Here is a 26,707-nt window from a genome sequence, read left to right as displayed (position 1 = left end):
CTGGTATTAGGGTACAGCCATAAACAAAAATAGCTCTTGTTTAGAAGCTTATCGCCACAGAAAACAGTGAACTTATAAGCAAAGATGTAAAGTATTAGTTGGTGATAAGGGAGAATGTCTATTTTAGACTATGTTTCCAGAAAGGTCTATCTAATATAATGACATACAAGAAGTTCTCAGAAGTGAGACTCTGTCTTCATGCAGTTTATGTGGAAGAAAATATATTCAAGAAAGAAAGGGGGGGCGAATAGCCAGAGGTGGGAATGTAAGCATGCAAGCATTAGACATTTCTTCCTGTTCTCCAGGAAAAATATATTTTTTATAATCTTTCATTCTACTTTGGCTCTTGTCCAGCCTCCCAACCTTAAGAGCTGTTTTATGAACATTCTGTGTTTGATGTTGAACCAGGACCTGTTCAGGATGGAGTGAAAAAGCAAAAAAAACAGTTCCTCTGAGAAACTTTCTAGAATGTATCATGCTTTCAAACTGGACTTCTCTTTCTCCATAGAAAAGATGATATCAGGGCCTCTGAAAACTATTTCTGAAGCTCAATCAGACTCCCTTTTCTCCCTGATCCATTTCCCACAATTTTTGGCTACCTTCCCACCAGTTTCCCACCAGCACTATATAAACCACTAACGCCAACCTGAGAGCAAGGTAGTTTAGGAGAATAAGAAACTTGTCATCTTAAGTTGCTAGAAACTGAATATACCTACTTTTCTCCCGCCAATCTTGAATCTTTATTGGCTCCATACCAATTTGGTGTTCAGTGATGGAAATATATTCAACTAAGCTGGAAAAATTGGAAAAAATAGGAAAGTTTTTCTAAATGTAGTCTGACTGAAGAATAGTCAAGAAAGAATGGGGACAAGTCTAGTAAGATCAATACTGTGGGATTTTATAACATGTACATGCATATGTGTGTGTTATTGAATCACGACATATATAGTTACAAAGTTGTTCATGATTGCGTTTAAGTCATACAGTTTTCCAACACTTTACTAGTGTACACTTTCACTACCAGTACCCCCTGTTTCCCTCCTCCTCCTCCTCCTCCTCCTCAATCCTCCTCCTTCCTCTTCTTCTTCCTCTTCCTCCTCCTCCTCCTCCTCCTCTTCTTCTTCTTCTTCTTCTTCTTCTTCTTCTTCTTCTTCTTCTTCTTCTTCTTCTTCTTCTTCTTCTTCTTCTTCTTCTCCTTCTTCTTCTTCTTCTCCTTCTCCTCCTCCTCCTCCTCCTCCTCCTCCTCCTCCTCCTCCTCCTCCTCCTCCTCCTCCTCCTCCTCCTCCTCCTCACCAAACTAGAGACTTGTCTGTAGTTTACTTCTGTGAGTCATGTTCTTCTTTGGTTTGAAAATAATTAGCTTTATATAATACTATATTTGAAAGTACAGCTACCTTTTCAATTTTAAGGAAGACTTCATTTGAGAATTTGATAGACTTCACTAGTATCATATGTTTCTGCACTAATACTGAATGTTAGGCTTTTGATAACTATTTCAATACTTTTACTCATGATTAATCTCAGTGATTCACAATTACTTACTGAATTAGTCTTAAAATGTTTTGTAATTCTGAATTACATGTGCATTGCTATGAAGTTTTCTCTTAGCAAGGCTTTAATGTATATCATAAGCTCTTGATATAAGTAAGTGCTTCTTTATTTGTGTTCCTCTACAGGTATAGTTTGTTACTTTTAATTTCCTAATTGAGTCTATAGTTATTTGACAACATGTGGTTTACTTTACACATATTTGTAGTCTCCCTCTGTCTATTTGGGTAGATTTCCATTTTCACCATTTTTCACTGAGAGATGCCTGTTATGATTATAATCTTCATAACTTTATTGAAACTTGTTTTGTTTCCCAACACATATTTAAATTTTGACAACATCATCTGAGTATTTGAAAATAATTTAGAATGGGGCTCAGGGTCCGAATGCTCTGTGAATTTTAGATCAGTCTTCTCTGGATTGTCATGTTAGATATTTGAGAGCATGTGCCCATTGATCTATATGGGGTCTTAAACTCTATTACTATTGTTGAACTGTTCTTTATGTCCTTTTTAAAATTCTTTAAATTATTAATTTTTTTAATTGAATCACCTTGAGATTCAGTTAAAAAGCTGTTCATGACTGAGTTTCAGTCACTCACTGTTCTAACACCTATCCCCTCACGAGAGTACATTTTCTGCCAACAGTATCCCTGTTTCCCTTCAAACTCCCCACCCATGCCTCTAGCCTGCCTCTCTGGCAGACTTTCTCTCTCCCTCTCTTTCACTCTCGCTTGCTTGCTCACTCTCTTTCACTCTCTTTCTGATTTTTATGTCTGATAATATTTGCTTTATATATCTTGAAACTTATAGGCTGGTGCATACATGGCAGCAATCATGTCTTCTTGCACTGATCAATGTTTATTATATATTAATGTTTGCCTCTTGCTGTATTGACTATAGAATCCTCCATCTTTCAAAAGCTGAGTGCACCTTGCTCTCAACTCTTCAAGGATCATTCTCAAGGATAAATCACAAAAATTGTCTCCAATTTTTTTAAAATAATAATTAATGTTGGGTACCCAGTAGATCGTAATGTTTTGAAGTTGGTATGTAGAGGGGTGCGGTTCCTCACAAAATGAAGGCCAGGTAAAAAGTCAAACACTTGGAAGTTGGACAACACACAACTGAACAACCATTGGGTGGGTCACAAAGAAAGCAAAAGTGAATAAATAAAAAAGATTATAGGATGCACACAAAAATGAAAACATGAGCTACCAGAACTTATGATACATAGTAAAATTTATTCTGGAGTAATTTCATGGTACTACAGTGCTCAGCAGATGAAAGAACAAATGCACATAAACTACCTAATGTTATTCATCAAGACATAACAAAAGGAACAATAAAGAAAACCTAATATATGTAGAAGTTAAATAATAAAAATCTCAATGAGAATAAATTATACAAAATCAAAAATACAATACAAAATTACTGTGAAACCAAGAGTTGATATTTTGGACAGAGTATGGACACTGTGGCTACAAGCAGCAACTTCCCTACGGCAGTCAGCAAAGCCATTTTCTCTGGGACGTGTCTCGTAAGTGTCTTCTGTTGGTCAGTTCCACAAAATCTGATTTTCGAGAGTGAATTGTTATATTTTTTGAATCTTGCGGTAAAAAAAAAAAATATAGATCTTACTAGGGATGTGATGGTCCCAGGAAAAGATTCCCCCAACAAGGTTATGGATGATGTCATATGCATTGGACTTGGTTTAGTTTTACCTCTTTGACCTCTAGGAGGTAAAACAAACCTCTTTCTTTCATACAGAAATTAAAATTGTTAACTAGAAAATGCATTTACTTTGTTAGATAAGGGATTGTACATATGCCTGGATTTGCTCACTTCCCAAATGCGGTGAAATTGCTATGATTGATTCATGACTTGTAACATACATCAGCAGTTAGAAACTGTAGGGCCGGGGGCAGAACTGCCTCTGGAGGTGACATGTGTAAGGCCCTAAAAAAATAAAAGACCTGGAGTCTCAAAGAAAAAAAAGTTGATATTTTGAAAGAATTAATTATATTAGCAAACCCCTGGCTAGAATCACAAAGAAAGAAAAGGGAAAATTTTGACAAGTTGAATCAGAAATGAAAGTCTAATAACGTATTTCACGAATATTAAAAATGCTATCAAGTTACTGCACACAAATTTAGGCACTAAATAGGAGAATTAGAAAAAATGGATATATTTCTAAATTAATCTTCTGAAACTGAGTCAGAAGAAAATAGGAAATTTGAGTAGACTTATATTCATCAATGAAGTTAAGATGCTATAAAAATAACCATTTAAACAAAAGTTCTAAATCAGATGAATCTATTAATGAGCATCACAAATAGGGTATCTAATTATATTTCAAAAAGGGTATCTAATTATTTTTCTCAAACTCGTAAATGAAGTTTAAGTGTCAGGAATCTTTCTCAAAACAGATCTGTAAGACCAAGATTATCTTGGTACAAAAAGCTTACAGAAACATTGTTTATAAAGGAAATTTCAGACCAATATCTCTGATTAACATAGATGCTAGGATGCTCAGTAAAATCTAATGAATTTAATACAAGAAAGTATTAGTTGTATAACATCAGAGATGAATGAATAGTCCAACATATACAAAACCATTACTATGATGTACCACATTAATGAAATGAAAAATATGGTCATATATACATATGCAGAAAAAGTTTCTGACAATTCAACACCCAATAATAATGAATACATCTCAACAAAATAGCGTTCAAATGTATCTATCTCAATATAAAAATGGCAATGTACAATAAACCCACAGATAATATGATCCTCAATTGATAAAGCTAAACCATGTAGATTTACTAGTCAAGCACATGACAAGTATGTTCACTTTCATAGCTTCTATTAAAAATAGTATACAAATTATATTTCAAATCAATTAGGTAAGAAAACAAAACCAAAGTAATCCAAATTGGTAAATTATAATTAAAAGATAATCTTCTTCCCCACACCAATGACTGGCCGGGATAGAGGCAAAAGTGTGTGAGTATCTATAGTCAACTGGCCTAGAACACCCTGCCTGCCACAGAATCTCAGATAAATGGATAAAGAAGCTGATATATATAAATAATAAGTGATATATATATATGTACGTATGTATATATATATCAGCTTAATTATTTATTATTTCAGTATGTATTTATTACTGAAACACTATGGAGCTGTAAGAAAAGATAAAATCATGCATGCAGTTTACTGCAAACTGCATGGAATTCTAGGGTGTCATGATAAGCAAAAGCATGTCAGAAGGAGAATAACAGATATCAGATAACTTCACTCATCTGTGTAATAGAGAGAGACAAAACAAGGGAATAGACAGTATCGGACAAAGACATACACTCAATTTGTGTGGAAAGGCAGAGGAAGAAGTGAAGACTAGATTAAGGATAACACAGGGTTGAGGTGTAAGTCTACAGGAACTTTGTTGACAGTGGATCCAGTAACTTGTTTACTTTAACACTTTTGCAACCATCTGACCTAAACTCCAAAAATAAAATATTAAAGTCAAGTTATCACTATTTTTAGATAACATATTGTACTTAAAAGTCCATAAAATTCCACTAAAAGCTCCTAGGAACAATAAACTCACATAGTAAATTACAAACTATAAGATCCATATGAATATGTTAAAATTCATTTACCTCGACAATTATATAGAAGAGACATATTTTTAAAAATCGATTACATTTATAATTATGACAAAATTCCTCAAATATCTTGGAATCAAGTTAACAAGTGAAAGAAGGTGAACTGGAAACAAATCCCCTGTTTGTGGTGGGAAGAAACCACATTATTAAAATGTCCAAAATAATTTACAGATGCAGTACAAATCCCATTAAAATTCTCTGTCACTTTCCAAGAACATAGAACAAAAATTTCTAACACTTGTATGGAACCATAACTTCTCATAATATCCTAAATGTTTCTAACAAAAAATATGATGGGAACATTGTATTCAGACTTCAATCTTTGCTACAAAACTATAGTAATTAAAAGAGCATGGTACAAGAAAAAGCACAGACTTTCAGATCAATAGAAAGAACTGAGAATCCAGAGAGAAACCTTCAGATGTACATCCAGTTGACCTATGGCAAAGGTGAATCAAGTGGAACAAGGAAAGTTTCTTCAAAAATGGGACTGCGAAATTGGACAACCATTTACAAAGGGAAATGAAATTAGATTCCTATCACACACTGAATACAAAGATTAAATCAAAATAAATTGAATACCTGTTACTCTGATAAAATACACTGAGTAAAACACAGTTAGGCTTCTACAAGATCTTGACCTTAGAGGAAGTTTCAATGAGAAAAACTCACTGGCACAGAAAACAAAGCAGATGAAAAAATAAAACAACATCAAGTGAAAATAACCTTTATACCCCAAAGAACTGAGGCCTGAAATAAAGATACCTATTGAATGGGAGAAAATACTTACACATCACATATCAAAGGGTCATATCCCACATATATAAAACCTTCTCATAACTAAATATATGATGGATACCAAATATATTAAACTATGAACATATTAGGCAGATAGATTATATCATTTTAGATGATTATGAAATAGAATATTCTTTAAGTATATCTAAATAAATAAATGTATCTCTAATATGGACACACATGTAACTAATGTATATATATAAGTTATACACATGCATATATATATACTAATTTTTGTGTATATACACATATGTATAATTTAAGAAACACCTAATAGTAATATGTGACTTTCTTATTGTCGACTCTTTGCCACATCCATTTTAACTTGAGCTATCTTTGTATATACTGAGAACATTTTATGTTGGAATTTAGCCAACATAGTTCCACAAATCATAGTGTCCTTATACAGTCAACAAAATTCCCCTTGCCTAAATCGCAGTGATTTCAATTTATTACACCAAACGTTTGTGTTTATTCTTTATTGCATTTTTTGAGTGTTTTCCTTGTTTATATCCACTCTTCCCTCTCCTTATACCACACCTCAATGCTTTCTCTGTTGCAGTAAGGTGGAATGTAAGGCAGGTTTGCTGAATTTAATTAATGCAAAGGAAATGGTTATCCTAGCAAGAGAAACAAAGTAAAAGCTTTCAGAATTTCCTCTACCAGTGAATGAGACATTCATTGCAAGGTGTAGATAGAGGCTAAGCATCATGAAAGAGGAAAGAAATCCATTCATAGATAAATTACTTGAAAGTAATTTAAAGTTATTAAATTACATCAACAAAATTTTAAGAATCTATTTATAATTCCAATGATAGTATTCGTCCATTTTGAAATTTAAAAATAGCAAATTTCTAAAATAATTATAGTTTAGATATATAGAATAACAGCTACACAAATTAAATATTTAAATAATCCGACTAAAACGTATATGCATATATTATTTAATTATGCTGATCTTAAATCTACATGTTGTTCTTAACTTGGAAGCATATGTGCTGTTTCATGTTGAATATTATAGAAGTATTATATTTTAATTTTGTATGAGAGACAAAAATGATATTAAAGGCCTATAAACTTAGAATTAGTTGGAGCATGAACCTTCATTTACTTCAAATCTCCTGTTATAAACTGAAAATTGATAAAGACAGTCCACAAACAAGACATTAAGGCCAGAAGAGAGGTGTGATAAGGAGACTTGAGGAATGTATTAGCATTTCCCAAGCTGGTTTGAAAACTGTGTTTAAGTTTGCCACGGCAACGTCATATAGCTGCAAGGACAAAGGATTTACAGTCAAATCTGCTTTTGCATCTCCCCAATCACATTTAAACTTTGTGAAAATTAATTAATTAAAATATCCCTTCAGTTTTTTATTGAATTTTCTGAGTATTATTATAATCTGTTTACTTTAAAAATATGAGGCAAGTTTTGGATTGAAATAAAAATAGTGTTGCTCTTTATTTTGAAAAATATTCAACTTTATGCAAAAGATAAAAGAACTTTCACAAACTATTTAAACTCACCATTTGTGAGCACTATGCTTCATAGATTGATGTAACTATGCATATACAATTGATAGAATTATATAGAACCAGAAACTATTATATATGAATATATGAATATAAATTTTGTTGTCTTTTCCCCAGAAATATCTGGAAGTAAATTGCAAGCAGCAAGATTTTATCTCTAATTTAAAAAATACAATTATATTTTATCAATTACCACCTAAGAACACGGTTACTATCCTATACAGCAAGAAAGCACCATTATTTCTAAAAATTTAATCGTCATAATTACATTAAAAATCTTCTGGAGTATCTCAATAAAATAGTTTAGTTATTTTCTCCATCTGATCAAAGATCAACTAAAAATTAAATATTACATCTTATCTTTCTCTTTAGATCATTTAATTTAAAATGGGTACTTTACACTACATATTTTCAGTAAAAGTCAGTTTTGTTATTAGAATTTGTAGATGTGCCTAACTTGTTTTTATAATTAGAGTCAAATTACATATTTATGTCAATAGTATTCTCTTTAGGTGTTGCATCTTTATTGCATTAGTTTAGAACGCACTTAATATAAGTTTTTCCCATTTTTAGTGATGATCAGTTTGAACACTTAGCGCTGGTCATATCTACTACATTTCCTCTTCGTTAAAATACTTTTGCCTCATTTGTAATAAGATAACATAAACTTCAGGTTCATAAACAACCAGAAAACAAATTTTTAAAATGCATCTTTGCCTTAGTTGGTAATGAAATTGGTGATTCAGAGTGAGTTTTCTGGGTTTTTTTTCTTATTAATTGAATTATATTATTCTGAATTCATCATTTTCATCATTTTGACTTCAAAATGTCCCACATCTGGACAGTAGGAGTACATCTGACTGGCACTTCTATACTATTCAGATGTTCTTTCTTCTCTGGTCTCTGAAATTTAAATAATAGCATTAATTAATAGATAATTTCTTGCAAGGTGTAGAGGCTAGGAATCAAAAAAGAAGAAAGAAAACAATTCATAAATATATTACTTGAAATTTATTGAACTTATTAAACAATGCCAATAAAATTAGCACTGTCTCTGCACTGTCATTTCATTTCTCATCGATTTGCTTGAGTGGGCACCAGTTGACGTCTCCATTGTGAGACTTGTTGTTACTGTTTTTGGCATATAGAATATGCCACAGGGAGTTTGTCAGGCTCTGCCATGCGGGAGGGATACTCTAGGTAGCTTGCCAGGCTCTGAGAGAGGGACGGAGGAATCAAATCTGGGTTGGCCGTGTGCAAGGCAAATGGCCTACCCGCTGTGCTATCACTCCAGTTCAAATAAAATTAAGAGTACATTAACTAATAATTGTATTTTAATTAATTAAGTATTAATTTAACTCTAGAATTAAATTCTCTGAACAGGAACTGGGGTTATTCCTTGCTTTTAGATTTCATTTAGTATACATGTATATAAAAGATACACTTATAAATGATGTGACTTTAGTGATATAATGAACACATCTCTATGTATAATTGATTAATTTAATGATATTATATAAATATATGTTCATGCTTATAATTATGATCCGTTATCATAGATTAAAATCCATTATCATAGATTTATTTCTCATTATCATATTACCCTATCACTGTACAGATATAGATTCACAAGAGCGTTTGCATGTTTTTACACATATGCTCTATCCTACAGTCACAAGAAATTGCTTAAAAATAAATAGACATATACTATGTCTAAAATTTAGAAACAAATTTAAATAAAATTCAGCGTGTATGCATAACCATGTCCTTAAAATCTATCTTATGAATTTTGATGTTATTTAATAAATTTTATATGTAAATTGGCTTTGAATTTTAGGACTTATATTATCACTTTAGTATTAATATAGGAAATTCAGTTCAAAATTAATATTTAATGAGTTTTCTACTGAAAACTTTTTAAATAAATTTTTTTTCTAAAGAAGTGTGTATATTGTTATCCACAAGATGGTGCTGTTTTCCCACTTGGAAGTCCAGTAAGTGCCATGTGGGAATGATAGACTTATAGTTCTATAAAAATTCAGTATATAATGCAGAGGGGGAAATAATTATCTTTATGAACTGAAATCACACAAATGAATATAACATGTTAATTTCTGTATTTCATGCATGCAATATTATGACACCACACCTAACTCCAGAATGTCAACCTCTCTCCATTTAACGTCTCATAGGCCTCTCCCCCATTTCACCACAGGGGTAAGAATTTGGCAAGCTCAAAACTTGAGACCAACCCTCAGGTTCTGTTACATTTGGTTATCTGCTATCGCCTTACCGATTTATTTATATCCCACATATTAGATAAAAACACTCTATTTTGTCCCTCTCCTTACATCTAATTGCACTCAGTTTTATCCATATAGATGGAATCACTTCACATTGGTTCACTCATACCATCCAGTCCTATCCACATAGCAGCAAAATGCATAATTTTTTCCCTCATAGCTGAGTAGCTTTCCACTTGTATATGTACATAGATAAATATAAATACACACACACCTATATATACATATATATTTCACAAAGTTTTAATCCACCTTTCTATTCTTGGACACATATAGCTTCCAGATGTTGGTTACTATGAGGAACACAAAAGCAAAAATGTTCTCTTTAAATATTTTTATTGGTCCGTTGGGGTAGACAACCAGAAATGGAATTGCTGGGTCATACAGAGGGTTGATTCTTAAATTTTGAAAAGGATTTATACCATTTTTCACAGGGTCTAAACCTGTAGAAATTTTCAGCAACAGTGCATAAAAGTTGCATTTGCAACAGTATTGGTTGTTTTTATTATTTTTAATACATGGCAATCTCACTGGTGTGAGACGATATGTCATTGTATTAATTTGCATCTCTCTGATTATAAATTATGCACAATATTTTTATATACCTATTGTCCATCTGTATGTCTTTTTATAAAAGTATCTGTGAAGCTCTTATCCCCATTTATGAATGGTTCTGTTGTTAAGGTTTTTAATCTTTTATACTTTGGACACTAACTGTGTCATATTTGTGGGGAAAAATAATTTCTGCCAGTCTGTAGGACAAAAATACCTTCAGATTTAATGTCATGAGAGATTCTGCCTATATTTACCTCAATGCAATTTGTGGTTTCAGGTATGAAGTTTTCTAATCAATTTAGAGTTAACTTTTATTTATTGTATGAGACACATACAGCACAGCGGGTAGGGCGTTTGTCTTGCACGCAACTGACCCTCTCACACACAATTCATCCTCTCGAACGCAATTCCTCAGTCCCTCTCAGAGAGCCTTGCAAGCTACCGAGTGTATCCCGCCCACATGTCAGAGCCTGGCAAGCTACCCGTGACATACTCAATATGCCAAAAACAGAAACAGCAAGTCTCACAATGGAGACGTTACTGGTGCCCGCTCTAGCAAATTGATGAACAACAGGATGACAGTGCTACAATGCTACAGTATGGTATGAGATAGGGGTCGATTTTTTATTTTTCCACATTTCCAAAGCACATGTTGAATATGGTTTCCCCTTCATACACCTAGAGTCTTTGTCAAACATTAGCTGACCACATACCTGAGGGTCTTTTTCTGGATTTTCAATACTATTCCAGTGGTATATTCCATTTCTGCACTGTCTTAATTACTATAGCACAATTTAAAAGTGGAGAAAAGAAAGCCTCTCATCTTTTTTCCCTGAAATTTCTTTGGCTATTTGAGGGCTTTATTTATCTATATATACTACAATAAGATCTAGTCTATGTTTATAAAAGATGCCATGGGTATTTTTTCAATGGGGACTGAACTGAATCCGTATAATGCTTCAGAAAGGATTGTCATTTTGACAAAATTAATTCTTCCAGCACATAAACAGGGGATAAAATTCCATCATCTATTTCTTTTGTTAGTCACATACATTTCATTGTATTAGTTTTTTACCTCTTTTATAAAATTATTCCTAGGTAATTGACTTTTTGAGGCACAATTGTGAATGAAATTGTTTTCCTTTTTCTACATTTCCCACTCTTTCACTTCATTGTTTGTGTACAGAAATGACACATAGACTCCCACTCTGTATCACTATCCTGACCTATACCTGGCTTACCGTGGAGCTTATATCTCATTGCTTCTTGCTCAGGCTTAAAACCTTTCAATAATAAACAGTCCCACCCGCCTCTCTCTTAATCCAGTTGGCATTACTGGCAAAGTATTTCCATAATCTGGTTACTTCTAATCATCCCTACTTCTAACTTGTAGCCAAAATTACACACAGCTAGCTGATCTTACTTCAGTCCCTGTGTCTGAAGTAAATTATAAAAAATGATTTTAAAAAGTTTATTTTATATGCAAAATAAAATACTGATTTTTTTTTGCCCAAATCTATTATTATTTTAAACACCATATGACACTGTCCTGCACAAACACTTCAGAGGTGCTCATCTCACTCAAAAGAAACATCAAAGCCCTAGACCTGTAACTTGGTCCTTAGTTTCTATCAACCCGCCCACCCCACCCCTACACACACATACACACAACCTGCTTCTCCTATTTGGTTCAAATCATACAGGTCTCCTTGCTTTACTGTGAACACCAGAGACATATAACTATTGTGATCCTTTGCTGCCATTCTTCATTTAGCTTGAAATAATCTTACAAGTTATTACAAGATACGGGCATATCATTTTCAAAATTTCACTCCCTTCATGAAAGTACATGACTTGCTGATCTAATTGATTTTAACTAAAGATATAGAATAGTGGAATTAGTAGGTAGTAAGTACTTAGCTGAGTAAATAATATCTTAGACACTAAAATGAATGGCCAATCAAAGAAAATTTAATTTGTGGCTAACAGAAGGTTTTCCATGTAGAGTTTATCTTTTAAAACTCAACATGATGTCAATCATATTGAATAGTTAATATCAATATTAATTTTAAATTATTTAATTACAATATACATTATCAAACATAGTTAACATATAGTTAATTAACCAGAGTAATTTCCAAAGTTTTCCAAATTTCACTTGACATTATATGCAGCGATTGCATGTAACACTCCAGTAGAAAAGGAATTAAGATGATGTTATGAGAAAAACTGGGTTTTCTAAAATAAATGTATTTTTCTATAGTGCAAATATTTTGTTTCATAAATGCATTTCCACTTTCATATTTTATTTTAGGTTTTAGTTTCGTGTGAGAACATTCTAATGCGGCTTTTATGCCTACTCTATATGTATAATTGTGGTGAAATCAGATGGGGCTAAAAGAGTCAGTTTGTCTGATTCAGTAAGACATCCCTGTGAGAACTTGATCCAGAATATCAAGCCTTCTAACATTTACACCAAAATGAGTTTAAGGATTCCAAACCAAAACAACTTTTGGTCATACTCATTTCTGTCCTCATCTTTTAGTTATAATTTAAAGATAAACCATATGCTCCACCAGTTTGACTATATTTTTTTTTTGGCTTTACTAACAACTTTGGCTAAACACACTTGTTATTTGTTAAGTATTTGACAAAATTGAAAAATACATAGTTAGTAAGCTCTAAAATTAGTTAAAATGTCAAAACTGATAATGTAGACTCAATGCAAGTGTCGATAAAATTCTATGGTCCCATTTCTATGATTTAGGCTATCATAGCATGAAACTTTGTTTGCAACACTGTTCATATTCATTTTATCTTAGACAAAACCTTCACTGTACGCGCATATGCAGCCTGAGCCCGTGTTCTGCTTGCGCCCATGTGGCCGAGCACATGTGGTGGCTGAGCACACATGTCGCCCGCATCTCCCCACTTGAGATGTGAACTTTCATACTTTCATAATTTTGTGTCTAAAGCTCGCATATGTGCAGGGGCTCTCTCCACCCTTGGAGAAGCCCGCATTCTCTCTTGAGTGCGTTACTCTTACTATTCTTTCTTCCACTTATCCCTTCCTCCTTCCCTCAAAAAGCCTCTAAATAAAATCTGTTTACTTCAAAAAAGAAAAAAAAACCTTCACTGTAAGATTACCATGCTCTATTTTAAATATTTTTCAAAAATGATGTCCCTGAATGATTTTATCAAGTATTGCTAGTTTGAAATTTTTGTATTTATGTGTCACTTACATTTTTACCTTTTTTAATGAAGTACAAATGCATAAAAAGGAAAATGAAACTTTTACTTCTGTTTTCTGGTGTTCTATGTTGCTAGATTATGAAATTCAGGCTTTTAATTTTATTTGAGGAAGGAAGGAAGAAAGGAAGATCTTAAATGATTTAACAATATCACTACCAGACAATAGTTAAAATAAAGGTAGTGAAGTTACTCTGATTTTGTTTTATTTTGTTTTGGGGTCACACTTGGCAGTACTCAGCAATCATTCCTGAAGCACTCAACTGTTCATTTGGGGTGCCAATGATAGCTGTATACAGCCAAATGACTTTCCTGCTGTACTATCACTCCAGCCCCTGTTCTGACTTTTTAATTTTATCTTCTAATCAAATTTTGTTCACTTATAGCCATGACATGCTACATACCTCATCTTAATATCTAAAAGAACAATTACTAGTATGACAATTTTACTGTATGGTAACATTTTAGTTCTCACAATATCTAGTTTGCGTCTCTTTCCTTTGCAGAAAGCCAAGTTCCGATTCACATCCATATATACAGTATCATGTCATAAGCATTGATTAAATAATTATAAATATCAGCTTCACTTGTCACTTCAGTATAGAGCTGTTGTGAGATTCCTGTGTCTCTTGTTCCCTGCTGTAGTGACTCTGGAAGCCATGAGTTAAGGTGAGTTACAACACAAATAACCAAAGTCCACTGAGGTCCCTGAGTAACAATACAGAGCACTCATTCCACAAATATTAGACACATGTTAAATGTTCATGAGATAGTATTTTAGTACAGCTTGATTTGGACTGTAAAGAAGATTATTTTAAAGCTGCATTTTACTTCTAATAAACTAAAGACAAATTTTGCCACGTTATCACTATCTATTCCATGGCTATTATCAACTTTTGCATAGTACCTCATTCTGAGAAATTTTAGCACGATACTCCTTTTTTTTTCCACAAAAGTTCTCATTGCAAAGTAAAACATTGGGCATGAAGAATAAATCTAAAATTAGAGATGATTACTTGAATTCCCTTTCTTTCCCTTTGTGTTGCACTGGGATAAAATTTTCATTATTTTTATCATTAGTGGTCAATATATTCTCAGATCCGCCAAGGCTAACAGGGACTGAAAATATTTGCCACTGTTGCTAAATACATTTTTTTCTTTTGGACTTAATATTCAGTTGCTTCTCAAAAATGATCTGCAGATAGTTTATTCATAGCACCTTCAGTTTGGAGACAGGGAAATAGCATAGTGGTTAGGGGCTTTTGCATAATACCTCATTCTGAGAAATTTTAGCATGATAGTCCATTTTTTTTTTGACCACGGGTAACCCTGGTCAAACTGGGTACAATTCCAGGCACTGCATGTTGACCCAGAGCTCCACTAGAGCAATCACCAAGCACAGAGCCAGAGTAAGGCCTGCACACTACCAGCTGTGGCCCCAAACAAACAAACAAATAAACAAACAAATAAAACAAGAAATACCTTCACACTGGCAGCCATTTGGCACTAAATAGATAAATTTGAAGAGAGCACCTACATGTCAATTATTTAATTAAAAATGAAATTTATCCCATATTTGGGTGCAAATGTGATAGAATTGAGATGATATACAGGTATGCTTTTTGCTCTAAGATTCTACAGAAAGAACAGATAATAAACAAATATATGTGTGCACATGTATTTTAACATAAACATATACATATTTATGTACACATATATTAAACTAATAATAACAAATATCCTGTAGGAAAAGAGGGCAGTAAATGGGTGTGACCTAATTTGCGTGCTGGAAATAGAAAACTGAATATGAGTTTATGCTTGATGTTTGATGTTTGAAGCTAGAATCAAGAAAAGTTCTAGAAGACTTAAGCTTTGCAAAGAGGGCCGTATTCTTAGGGAAATGTACCTAAAATTACATCATTCTCTGGATTATAAGAACCTAGATAAAATTTGTCAGTGACATTTTAATTGCCATCGACTTGATCCAAGGAATGAGTACTTAAATTTAACATTCTAAGCGATGAGGGAAAAGCTTATTTTCATGCTTGTAAATAGAAGTCTAAACTTGGAAACAAGCAAGAGCACAGAAAATTAATTCTCTCCCACCAACTGAAAAAAAGTCAAGAAACTGCACGTTTGGCAGGAAAATTCTAAACAACTTACAAGTGCCAATATCAGAAGAACAATCTTTACACTATGTAGAAAATTGCTAGCTAATCCTGTTCCAAAATTTAATTTTATAAAATGAAAGCAAGTTCTATGTTTTAGCTATAGTAAATGAGTATATAGTTCTCTCAGATTGTTGGAAAATGTAAGTGAGATTTCAAACAAATTATTTCAAATGGATTTAAACTACAATCTTTTTAATATACTACTTAATCTCTTGCATTTCTAAAGTAAGTTAGGCTTTCAAAACCATGTTTATATACATTATCTCACTTGATTCTAATAGGTGAAATATACATAACTACCTATAAAAATGTAAAACTTCTGAAAACTCCAAAACCCTCAAAGTTATATAAGAATTGAAAATAAAACCTGGTTGTCTGTGGCCAGAGTAAGTGAAGTAAAATCAGATTTAAGATAGCATTAGATGGCAAAAGATAATCTACAAAGCAAAGAAAATGTGAATTGGAAAGAACCTTTATAGATCATCAAGTTCAAACTCCCCAAGTACAATAATAACAATGATAATAAACTCATACAGTTTTTAATATAACATGAAACTTTCAGAGTTAGGTCATAAGTGTCATATTCACATGAAATGCTTCTTTTTTTCTTTAACAAAATAACACTTTCTCTTTTTGAACATTGTGTTTTTAAAAAGTTGTTTGATTGTTTGTTATGTTGCCAGGGATTCAACCCAGAGTTTTATATATACAAGGCAGAATTTTTACCAGTGAGACATTCCTGGCCATAAAATACCACTTAAATACATTGAAATCTGCAAGTGCTTAGTGAAAGCCAGTATTGATACAATAGTATTTTAACTTTAGGGCCACATGTTTCCCCAATATCAAGAATTGTTGAAATGCCACTGTAATAGTTCTAAAACTGATTACTAATTATCCTGATTATGTTTTATTCCCTTCTTTTGTTCTTGTTGGGGAGTGGTAGTTGTCAGAGTTTATTCCTGCCTCTGTTCTGAGGGATCAGGACTGTTGGTGCTCAGGGGACCAGATGGAGTTCTTGGAATTGAACCTGGGTTGGCTCTGTGCAAGGCAAACGCCTTGAAGTTCTGCTATATCCCAAGTCCTCCATTCATTCTATTGTTCTATTTTTTTTAACATTCAGTATGAAACAACCTGCCAAATGAATATTAAAGTCATGTTGTGCAAGATATTACCTCACTACTAGCTTGACATCTATTTCTTACTTACCCATCTCAAACCATTACTATCTCAAACAATGTCTTAAGAACAGGACTGGCTACTTAAGTTATGGGTTCCAGTGAAAGATAAAAATGTAGGCTCCTACAAACATTATTAACAATTTCAAGATGATATGTACAGGATGTTGTACAACAGCACAGAAAGCATAAAGCATAACTGACCCATAAATGCAGTCAGTTTAAGAAATTTGAGTTTATAATTCTTTCTCCCAGGCTACTTCTTCCCTCAGACAACTGTAAACTACTCATTAAGGCCATTTTTTTCTGATCTCTATTCTGTAATCCTTCGTTCTTCCATAAAATGTCATATTCCTAAATCTTTCTACCAATTCCACTAAAACTTGCAATCCTTATACTCTGAAACCTGATTCTTTTCATTATTCTTATTTTGAGTTCTGTTGATATCTAACACAGGTTTAATTATATATATTCAACCTGTTTAATTTTGTCCCCACACTAGAACATTACAAGAAAGAAAATCTTCTCCCCAAGAGAGAAAAGGGTCTCTATAATTTTTATTTCTGCATTATCTGCACTGAGATCACTGACAGATTTGCAGATTTTTGATAAATGTACTTAAGGAACAAATATATAACTTTAAGAAAGAAATAAAAAGCCACGGGCCAAGGAGATAGATCACAGGGCCAGCATACATACTCTGCATGCTGTAGAGAAGAGTTCAAAACTAGCACTGCAAGGAAATTCATGTAAAACATGTGGATGAGTATACATTGCTTTCTGTGCCAAAATAGAATAGTTTTTGATCTCTGACCATCTTTTGCAAGCAATTGTGACAGTCATATAAGTTTGCAAGAAATATAAAATCTCAAATCCTCCATTTCGGGTCAAATTGTATTACAAGTAATGTTATGATGTTTCCTAATGATCAAGTATCAATAATAATCTTAGTTTATATTTTATAGATTTCTCAATAATAACTCCTGCATTCTTGGAGTGAGAAGAGTGAGAATTACTGGGTTAAATTATATAAAAAAAGAATTGAAAATGCAATATATGAAAGGTTTTTGGAAAAAATGACAGGGCATCCATTTAGTAGGATTCTATATCTCTCAAACAGGTGAGTCATGTTCTAATACTGTCACATAGGTATACATAATTTATTGAGAGATCATTATTTAGAGCTATTCTGAAAAGAAATATATATAAGGAAATATTACCAGGCAATGCTTAGGGACCTTGTGACTTCAATGATCAAACTGGGAAGGCTTCATTAAAGCAATGTTTTCTCTACTCTTGCCCCCCATGTATTTTTTCTTTATTTTTTATTTTTTTAATTTATGAATGTGTCTGTGTGTTTGTGTGTGCGTGCCACACCTGGAAATGCCAAGAACATACTCCTAACTGTGCTCAAGGATCATTACTGGTAGGGCTCAGGAACCATATGGTATGCTGGAAATTTAACATGCTTCATCTACATGCAAGGCAAATTTTTTTGACTTAATTTTTCTAATGCTTTTTATGTAGAATATACTAGTTGCTTATTACATAGGATACTTATGTATCCTATGTAATACCAATGCTTATTTTATAGGATACTAATACTTATTATATTGAACACTAAAACAGATGCTATATGGTTAGCAAGGGTAAACTCAGAGTTAGATATAAGAAAAATAAGTGCTGGATGAGTTATTAAAAGTAAGTTCTAGAGGGGCTGGAGTAATAGCACAGTGGATAAGGCATTTGTCTTGCACACAGCCAACCCGGGTTTGATTTCCAGCATCCCATATGGTCCCCCGACCACCTCCAGGAGTAATTCCTGAGTGCAGAGCAGGAGTAATCCCTGTGCATCGCCGGGTATGACCCAAAAAGAAAATATAGTGCTAGAAGTCATAGAAAAGTGAGTTCCAGAATCAAATCACAACATACAGTAATTATGCTTTTTTGTAATTTTTTATTTTATAACTTTATTAAGTCATCAGTTTAGTTACACACATTTAATATTCCAACACGAATCCCACCACAATTGCACATTTCCAGCACTATTATTTCCAATTTCCCAACCTCCCTTTAAGCCTGCCCCAATAGCAGGCTCTCAATAATTTATTTTATATTGCTTGTTGTAAATAATTTACTAAAAGGTAAATCAAAAACTGTTCCCTTAGAATATTGTATCTCGCCATGAATCATTAAGCTTTTGTATAAAATATTACTAAAATGATACAAGATAAGCTTTCTGTGTTTCTATTTTGTAAATCAAGATTATATATTACATGTAATTACATGTAATCCTTCTATATTACATCTCATCCAATCTGGTGTGCTACTCCTAGTTTATCAGTATTGGAGAGTATGAGATGTCACCCCAGGGTGTCCAAAATTTTTAACTGGATGATACAGCTGGTGTTAAATTTTTAACAGGGTGGTGGCTTTGGGTCATTTCGTGACTGCTGGGACTTTACGAAGTACAAGGAGATGGAGGGAAGTAGCCCATTCCCAAATCCATGAAAGCCTGGGGATTTCAGTCACAAAACCAGCATACCTGAGTGTTTCAATAGATAAATTTCTAGATGAGACTCTTCTGAGCAGTGGAGTACGGCTGGAGCATAGTGGCAATTGTATAGAGCTTTTTGGCTGCTAAGTCTCTGTTTGGGTGGGCACTGGGATCACCCATGCCCCTGTGGTGTGCCCCAGATAATTCAGTCTTGTGAGGAATCTGTTAGAAATTCTGCCAATTGATCTCCTTTGGGATTTATTTATGAATCTCTGGATTATTGCTAGTGAATGAGTTTACTTCACAATAATTGTGCTTTTTAAGTCCTCTCAATCTTTTCAAACAAATTCCCTCTTAGCGCTTCAAATTATTTCTTAAAACTTATTACATCCAAACTTTCTGGAAAACCCAGTTTATAAAATCATGAATTTGTTTCTGAATAGTTCTGTGTAAGAATCAATTCATATTAATATAAAGCTTTTAAGATTCTGCAAACTGTACTTCGATAGTCAGTTTTCATTGTCTAAAATAAATTCTACACACAAATTGAAATAAGGAGGATTTATGATATTGAATGTTCATCACATTTATAATTCTAAGTCAACTCTGACGGAAAGAAAAGAATCTCCCTCTCTCCCTCCCTCCTTTCCTTCCTTCCTTCCTTCCTTCCTTCCTTCCTTCCTTCCTTCCTTCCTTCCTTCCTTCCTTCCTTCCTTCCTTTCTTTCTCCCTCCTTTCCTTTGTCAATTATTTCTAGTAATTGGAGAGATAATCATTAAGTTTAACAAGGTTTTATTGCAGATCAAACTAGGTGCCAGTCACTGATATGGACTTAAAGCAAGATTAGAAAAAAATCATATGGGACCACATAATTTGTTTGCAATATTTTATTTTATATTTTGATTAAGACAAATCTTAGGATGCTTGTATATCTTCTAATAGAAAATTAGGTATGGACAAAAAAATAAAAAAAAAAGTTTAGATAGTTTCAAATGCTGATAAGAAACTTAAACTGAGATGGTGATGGGGAATAAGATTAGTGGTGGAGATTTCTAGCTTTTTGAAATGTTATGAAAATTAAGTTTACTAATGTTGTAAGAAAAGTGAACTTGTGCAGAATGATGACAAACTTACAATTATTTTATAAATAATAACTTTCTATATAGTATATTTATTTGATGATTATTCCTAATTAGTGTTGTTCATAGAGATTTTAAAAGTCAACTTCATGTTTTCTTCTGGATGAATTTGTATATAACTCTGAGCTCAGAGATCACTTCTGGCAGGGGTCAGGGGCCCGTATATGTACTCAGGGAAGGCCTTCACTCAAGTTTGGTGTCTTACTAAGGAAAAAAAACAGTCATACCTGAAAGAAACCAAATAAATGTCTGACATGTGGGAAGGCCTTCACTCTGCCCTCTAGCTTTACTATGCAATTGAAAAGTCATAGTGGAGAGAAGTCTTACATATGTAAGGAATGCAAAAGATCTTTACTCAACCCATACCCCTTACTATTCATATGAAAACATATACTGGAAAGAAATCTTATGTTTGTAAATGTGGGAAGGCTTTGCATACCTTTTAGACACCATAAAATGCAACTGCATGAGTCGATCCTTAATAACTATCCCCAAGTTCAGAAGAGTCCCCCTAGAGGGGCTGGAGTGATAGCACAGCGGGTAGAGCATTTGCCCTGCACGAGGCCAACTTAGGTTAAATTCCCAGCATCCCATATGGTCCCCCGAGCACCGCCAGGAGTAGTCCTGAGTGCATGAGCCAGGAGTAACCCCTGTGCATCGCCGGGTGTGACCCAAAAAGCAAAAAAAAAAAAAGAATCCCCCTAGAGAAGACAAGTTTTCTTTGGACCAGGAGTGTTAGGGGGCTGCAAGAGTACAGCCAAGAAGCAAATAATCCAGGCAGTGTGTGACAAGCTTCCAGTGACATCAGTACTCTAAGGGAAAGGTACTTGCTGATTATCAACTGGGCTTTGGCTATAACAGTGTCTCTGCATTTGGACTGAAAGTGTATATTAACTTGTAAATAATGGGTCTTTTTCTTTTTTTTTTTGTTTTTGTTTTTTTGCTTTTGAGTCACACCCGGGTCTTGGCAATAGAAGTCAGGTGACTAAGTAAAAACTAAATATAAATAGGTAAAACCTCTCGAAGAACAAAAAGCTTCAAAAATTCTTAGTCTTAAAAACCCTGCAATCAAACATAACAATATTCACATAAACTTATTTTCTACATCTATTGATATTGCAAGTTGTCTCATCAATTTTAATCCTAGATTTTTAACAACAGTTGGCACTTTTTGTCTTTAGTAAATTTCCCTCCCTACCTCAAGCAGAGCTACAGCAGCTGAAGACCTCCAGAACCCAGCCACAGCCATGCTCAAGGCCTCTCTCTACACGTTTGGATGAACCTTACACATGAGGAACCCAGGTATGCTGAGATCTCCAAGCCTGTTCAGATCGGGTCTGGGCCCTCTGCACCCAGAACCCCCATTTTCCAGTAGCTTGGCAGCCACACCCACAAACTGCCCCTGGTGCTGTGTAATCCTAAAAGCCAAGATCCAGAGACTATAAAACAATGCTCCAGGAAGCGTATGGCTATGAATGCCTAGTTATAGCCTAGTTTTCCCTCCCGGAGAACCTGGCAAGGTACTGAGAGCATTCTGCCCGCACAGCAGAGCCTGGCAAGCTCTCTGTGGCATATTTAATATGCCGAATACAGTAACAGTGGATGAGTCTCATTCCCCTTACTCTGAGAGAACCTCCTATGGGGCACCGCTGGGAAGAACGATTAAAAAGAGGCTGCTAAGATCTCAGGGCTAGGACGAACGGAGACATTACTGGCACCTGCTCAAGCAAATCAATGATCAACGGGATGACAGTGATATACTGATACAGAATTTGTATATTTAAGATGATATAATAAAGTGAGATCAAGAACAGAGAGGAAACAATTATAGATCATGTTGTTATTCACAGAACAAAATTTTCTCTAAAATACGTGCAGAACTACTACATTGTTTATTCTATCATCATGATTTGTCTAACATTAGGATAAGAGTTCAGAATAAAAAGTATAGAAATTGTTTTGATGTCATCAAAATGACTCATAATTTAAGGCTTAGAACTGAAATTGAGACTCATCTAAGTTCAGGGGAAAATTTGAAACTGAAAATTGTGTAAAAATGTGAAATTTTTCAAATTAAAGATGGCTCAGGAACCTCAAGTACCTTCACATCTAAAATTCACAGAACATGGAAATTATTGCTGTTAACATTTTCTTTCTTGGGAACAAAATATTTTGTTTTCTTATAAAAGGTTATGAAGATCAAGTTGGAATCTCATAAAATGTAAGGAGAATTAAGAAGATTCTTATAATATAAAATTCTTAAAATATAGAAGCACATTCCATAAACAGACCATAAATTTTTAATACATTAAACCTGACATTTGAGGGTGGCCAGAACCAGTGATGCTCAAGGGTTACTCTTGGCTCTGTGCTCAGTAATTATTGCTGGTGGCTGTGCAGGACCATATGAGGATCAAACCCTGGTTGTCTGCATGTAAAGCAAGAACTATACCTGCTGTTTCAAACCAGAAAGCTGGCGTTTTTTAACCTGAGGATGGGTGCTAGGCTGAAGGATATAAACACAACTCTTAAAGAGACATTCTCCTACTTTTAAGTAAATGACAATTTATTTATGGACATAAAACCAAAAGAAATATTATTTTGTGATACTTTGTTTAAGAAACATTTCAAGTTTTTGCATGTTTTCTGTTTTTGTTTTAGACCCACACAAGGCAGTGCTCAGGGACTGCCCCCAGCATGGTAATCACATGTTGTCCCCAGCACTGCTCAGGAGACATGTATGTACCGGTGATGAGCCCAGCACCTACATGTACTCCAGTCCTCTATGTTTTCTCCCTGACTCTGATGAATGAATTTTTAGCTTGCTCCTCAAGAGCATATATGTTCTTCATTGAATACATATCTTGCCTGCTTGTCTCTGTATGTTTTTCGCTTGCTTATTTCCACTCTGGAGAAGACTATGTTCTCTCTTAAACACATTTCCACTCTTAACTCTCACATCTTTCTAAATTTTGCTCAAGAACAACTACCTGATTTCACTGAGTATCAAAGCAAAACAAAACAAAACAAAATTATTGATCTTTAATCACAAAAATAAAGTATTAAAGTCCTTTTCATAGCCCTACTCTTCTTTTTGAGAAAAACATAGACTTTTAAATAATGTTATTTCATTTTTCTTCAAATATGGCAGTTGAGTATATAGATAGGTATAAATATCACCAGTCTATTGATTAATATGTGTTACATTCCAACAAATCAGTCTTATTTCAAAACAGTATGGAAGACAAAAATATTTTATAGTAAAACAGAAGAACATCCTCATGACTTTAAAATTGACAAATATTGTTAAATGGGATAGAAAATATTAAATATAAAGGGGAAATTTGATAAATTGCAATATACTAATATGTTCCCAAAACATACTATTAAGAAAATTGAGATAAGTCAAGAGAAAAAACACAAATAACACAGTTGAGGATAAACAAAATAGAACTTCAGTTGTAGTGAGACTTTCTGCAACCACTATAATTTCACTGGCCAGCATGATAGCCAAGACCTCCATAAAAACCCTAACACCATATGATTTTAGTCATATTTTGCCAGGGTAGCACATAACTCACTGCTTGCCCTGGATCCTTCCCATCCCACGTCGGGGAACCTGCTTTGGGGTGCTAGGAACTGAGGGCAACTGAGGCTTAAGTGGAGAAAGAAGATGCCCGGGAGGGAATAATATTCGAGGCCAATTAATTCCCAAGTTATAAAAACATAATATTGTCTTCTTGTGTCTATACAAAACAGACATAGCTTTAAAGTAAATTATTCAAAAGGCACAAGAAGAGGAGAAGGGCAATATTAACTTATATAATATAAATTCAGTATCCTAGGAAGGTCTGACCTTGCAAATTAGCAGAGTCAGATTAAGGAAAAGCCAAGGATTAATTCTTTTGGGGAAGAGAGCATGGAGAAGTGATTATAGCTAAACAAAGGGATGGGAGAGATTCCGGAACACCTTGATGGGTGTGACTGGGGTAAGCCTAAACTCTGGGTAAAACCAGTACAAGCTACTTGTGGCAAGGAGGGAAAGGGCAAAGTAATGTTATCCTACAATATTTGACAAATAAAGAAATTAAACAAAAGTGATATAAAATGATATTAACTAGGCAAATATATGTACTGAGATTATGAAACTAAATGAGCAGATACCAGGAGAGAACAGGATAGAAGTGTGTCAGGAACAAGTAATCAATTATATGGTGGAAGATAAAACTGGATTTTTGACAATGAATTCTAATGAGATACATACACCTATTTATTTTTATAGTGATCACTGTATCACTGTCATCCCATTGCTCATCGATTTGTATTAGCAGGCACCAGTAACATCTCCATTGTGAGACTTGTTACGTAGCCAATACGCCACAGCTTGCCAGGCTCTGCCATGTGGGCAGAAATACTCTTGGTAGCTTGCTGGACTCTTTGAGAGGGGCAGAGGAATCCAATTCGGGTCGGCTGTTTGCAAGGCGAATGCCTTAACGGCTGCACTTTTGCTCCAGCCCATTTATAGTGACATACTCTGAAAATCAAATAATAATGTGCTATTACTGCAATAGAAACACTCTATAAATTTAATGTTTTAATTTCAATTATTCACAATTAAAATGTAAGGGGAATATAGCTCAATAGAAGAAAGTTTGCATTGAATGTGTGAAGTCCTGGTAAATTCCCTTACATGACTATTTGCTATCAAATGGGAGAGTGAATTTCCAGAGTTTTTGAGTTATATGTGCAATTGCTTGGATAATCAGGCCTGACTTCAAATTTACTCCTTTATGATATCCTGGTAAATTTATAGACCATACGGTCACAACAGAAAGCAACATGCTCTTTGAAAGGTTTATATTTTCCTTATTTTTTTCCACTTGTTCTATTCACACTGAGAACTTTTATGTCAGTTCCCCTATCTGATGGATCTGAGATAGATAAATTGGTCATGAAAAGTTATATTATAATTGATCAAATTTAACAATTTTATTTCCAGAGTAAGGGAAATACAAATATCACAAAATGGTGAGGAAAAAATAAGGCAAATCAAGGCATTGCAATTAAAGCTTTGTTAAACTTTCTTGCTTTGGGAGTTTACTTTAATTGCTTAGTTTTTAATTTTTCCAAACTAGTGGAAACCACTGGTAAATATGGTTGGTAAACAAATTTACTTAGTGTGTTTGAGCAAGTGAGAAAATAATTCTGTCATTAAATATTTCTGTCCAAGATTAGCATCATACTTATTGATCTTCTTACTAAATCTTTATTTGAATCACAATTGGCATTTAATAAATAGCTAATAGATTAATAAATTTCAACATAATACCTGTTCTTAATAAACATATTCATCTATTTTGGTCCATGAGTGGTAGATTGAAGAACTGCATTGTAGGACTTATAATCAAAGAAAAAAAATAACACTTTAGCAAATTTCTGAAACTAAAGAAAGAGGTTACTTGCCAAAAAAAAATAAGTCTGAATGGATTTTTTTTTTTAATTTTGGAGCCACATCTGACAGCACCCCAGGCTTACTCCTGGCTCTTGAACCCAGGGTTCACTCCTGAGAAGTTTTTTACAACTGATCAACGGCATGCAAGTTAAGTATTCTTCCACTCTAATCCCAATCTAGATGAATCTTCACAACCATGAATGGGACATAGATCTTACTGAAAATATGACAAAGAAAATTCAAATTCAAATTTCTTTTAACTATAAGGCAAATTGCTACCAGGTATCGGTATTGAAGTTTTTTTTTCTTTTTTTTTTTTTTTTTACTTTTTGGGTCACACCCGGAGAGGCACAGGGGTTACTCCTGGCTCTGCACTCAGGAATTACCCCTGGCGGTGCTCAGGGGACCATATGGGATGCTGCTCGGCCGCGTGGAAGGCAAACGCCCTACCCGCTGTGCTGTCACTCCAGCCCCCAGGTATCGAAGTTTTAACTCTTCTCTTTTCATGATATTTATCACAAAGACACATAATGTTGTTTGAATAATGTGTTTTTTTTAAACTCCAGCACCTTTTTAGACTAAATCATTTCTTATTAAACTATCACATTTCCCCAT

Source organism: Sorex araneus, chromosome 10 (assembly GCF_027595985.1).
Source record: "Sorex araneus isolate mSorAra2 chromosome 10, mSorAra2.pri, whole genome shotgun sequence".
Classification (NCBI taxonomy): domain Eukaryota; kingdom Metazoa; phylum Chordata; class Mammalia; order Eulipotyphla; family Soricidae; genus Sorex; species Sorex araneus.
The sequence above is the reverse complement of the archived record's forward strand: the minus strand, read 5'-3'. Positions refer to the sequence as shown.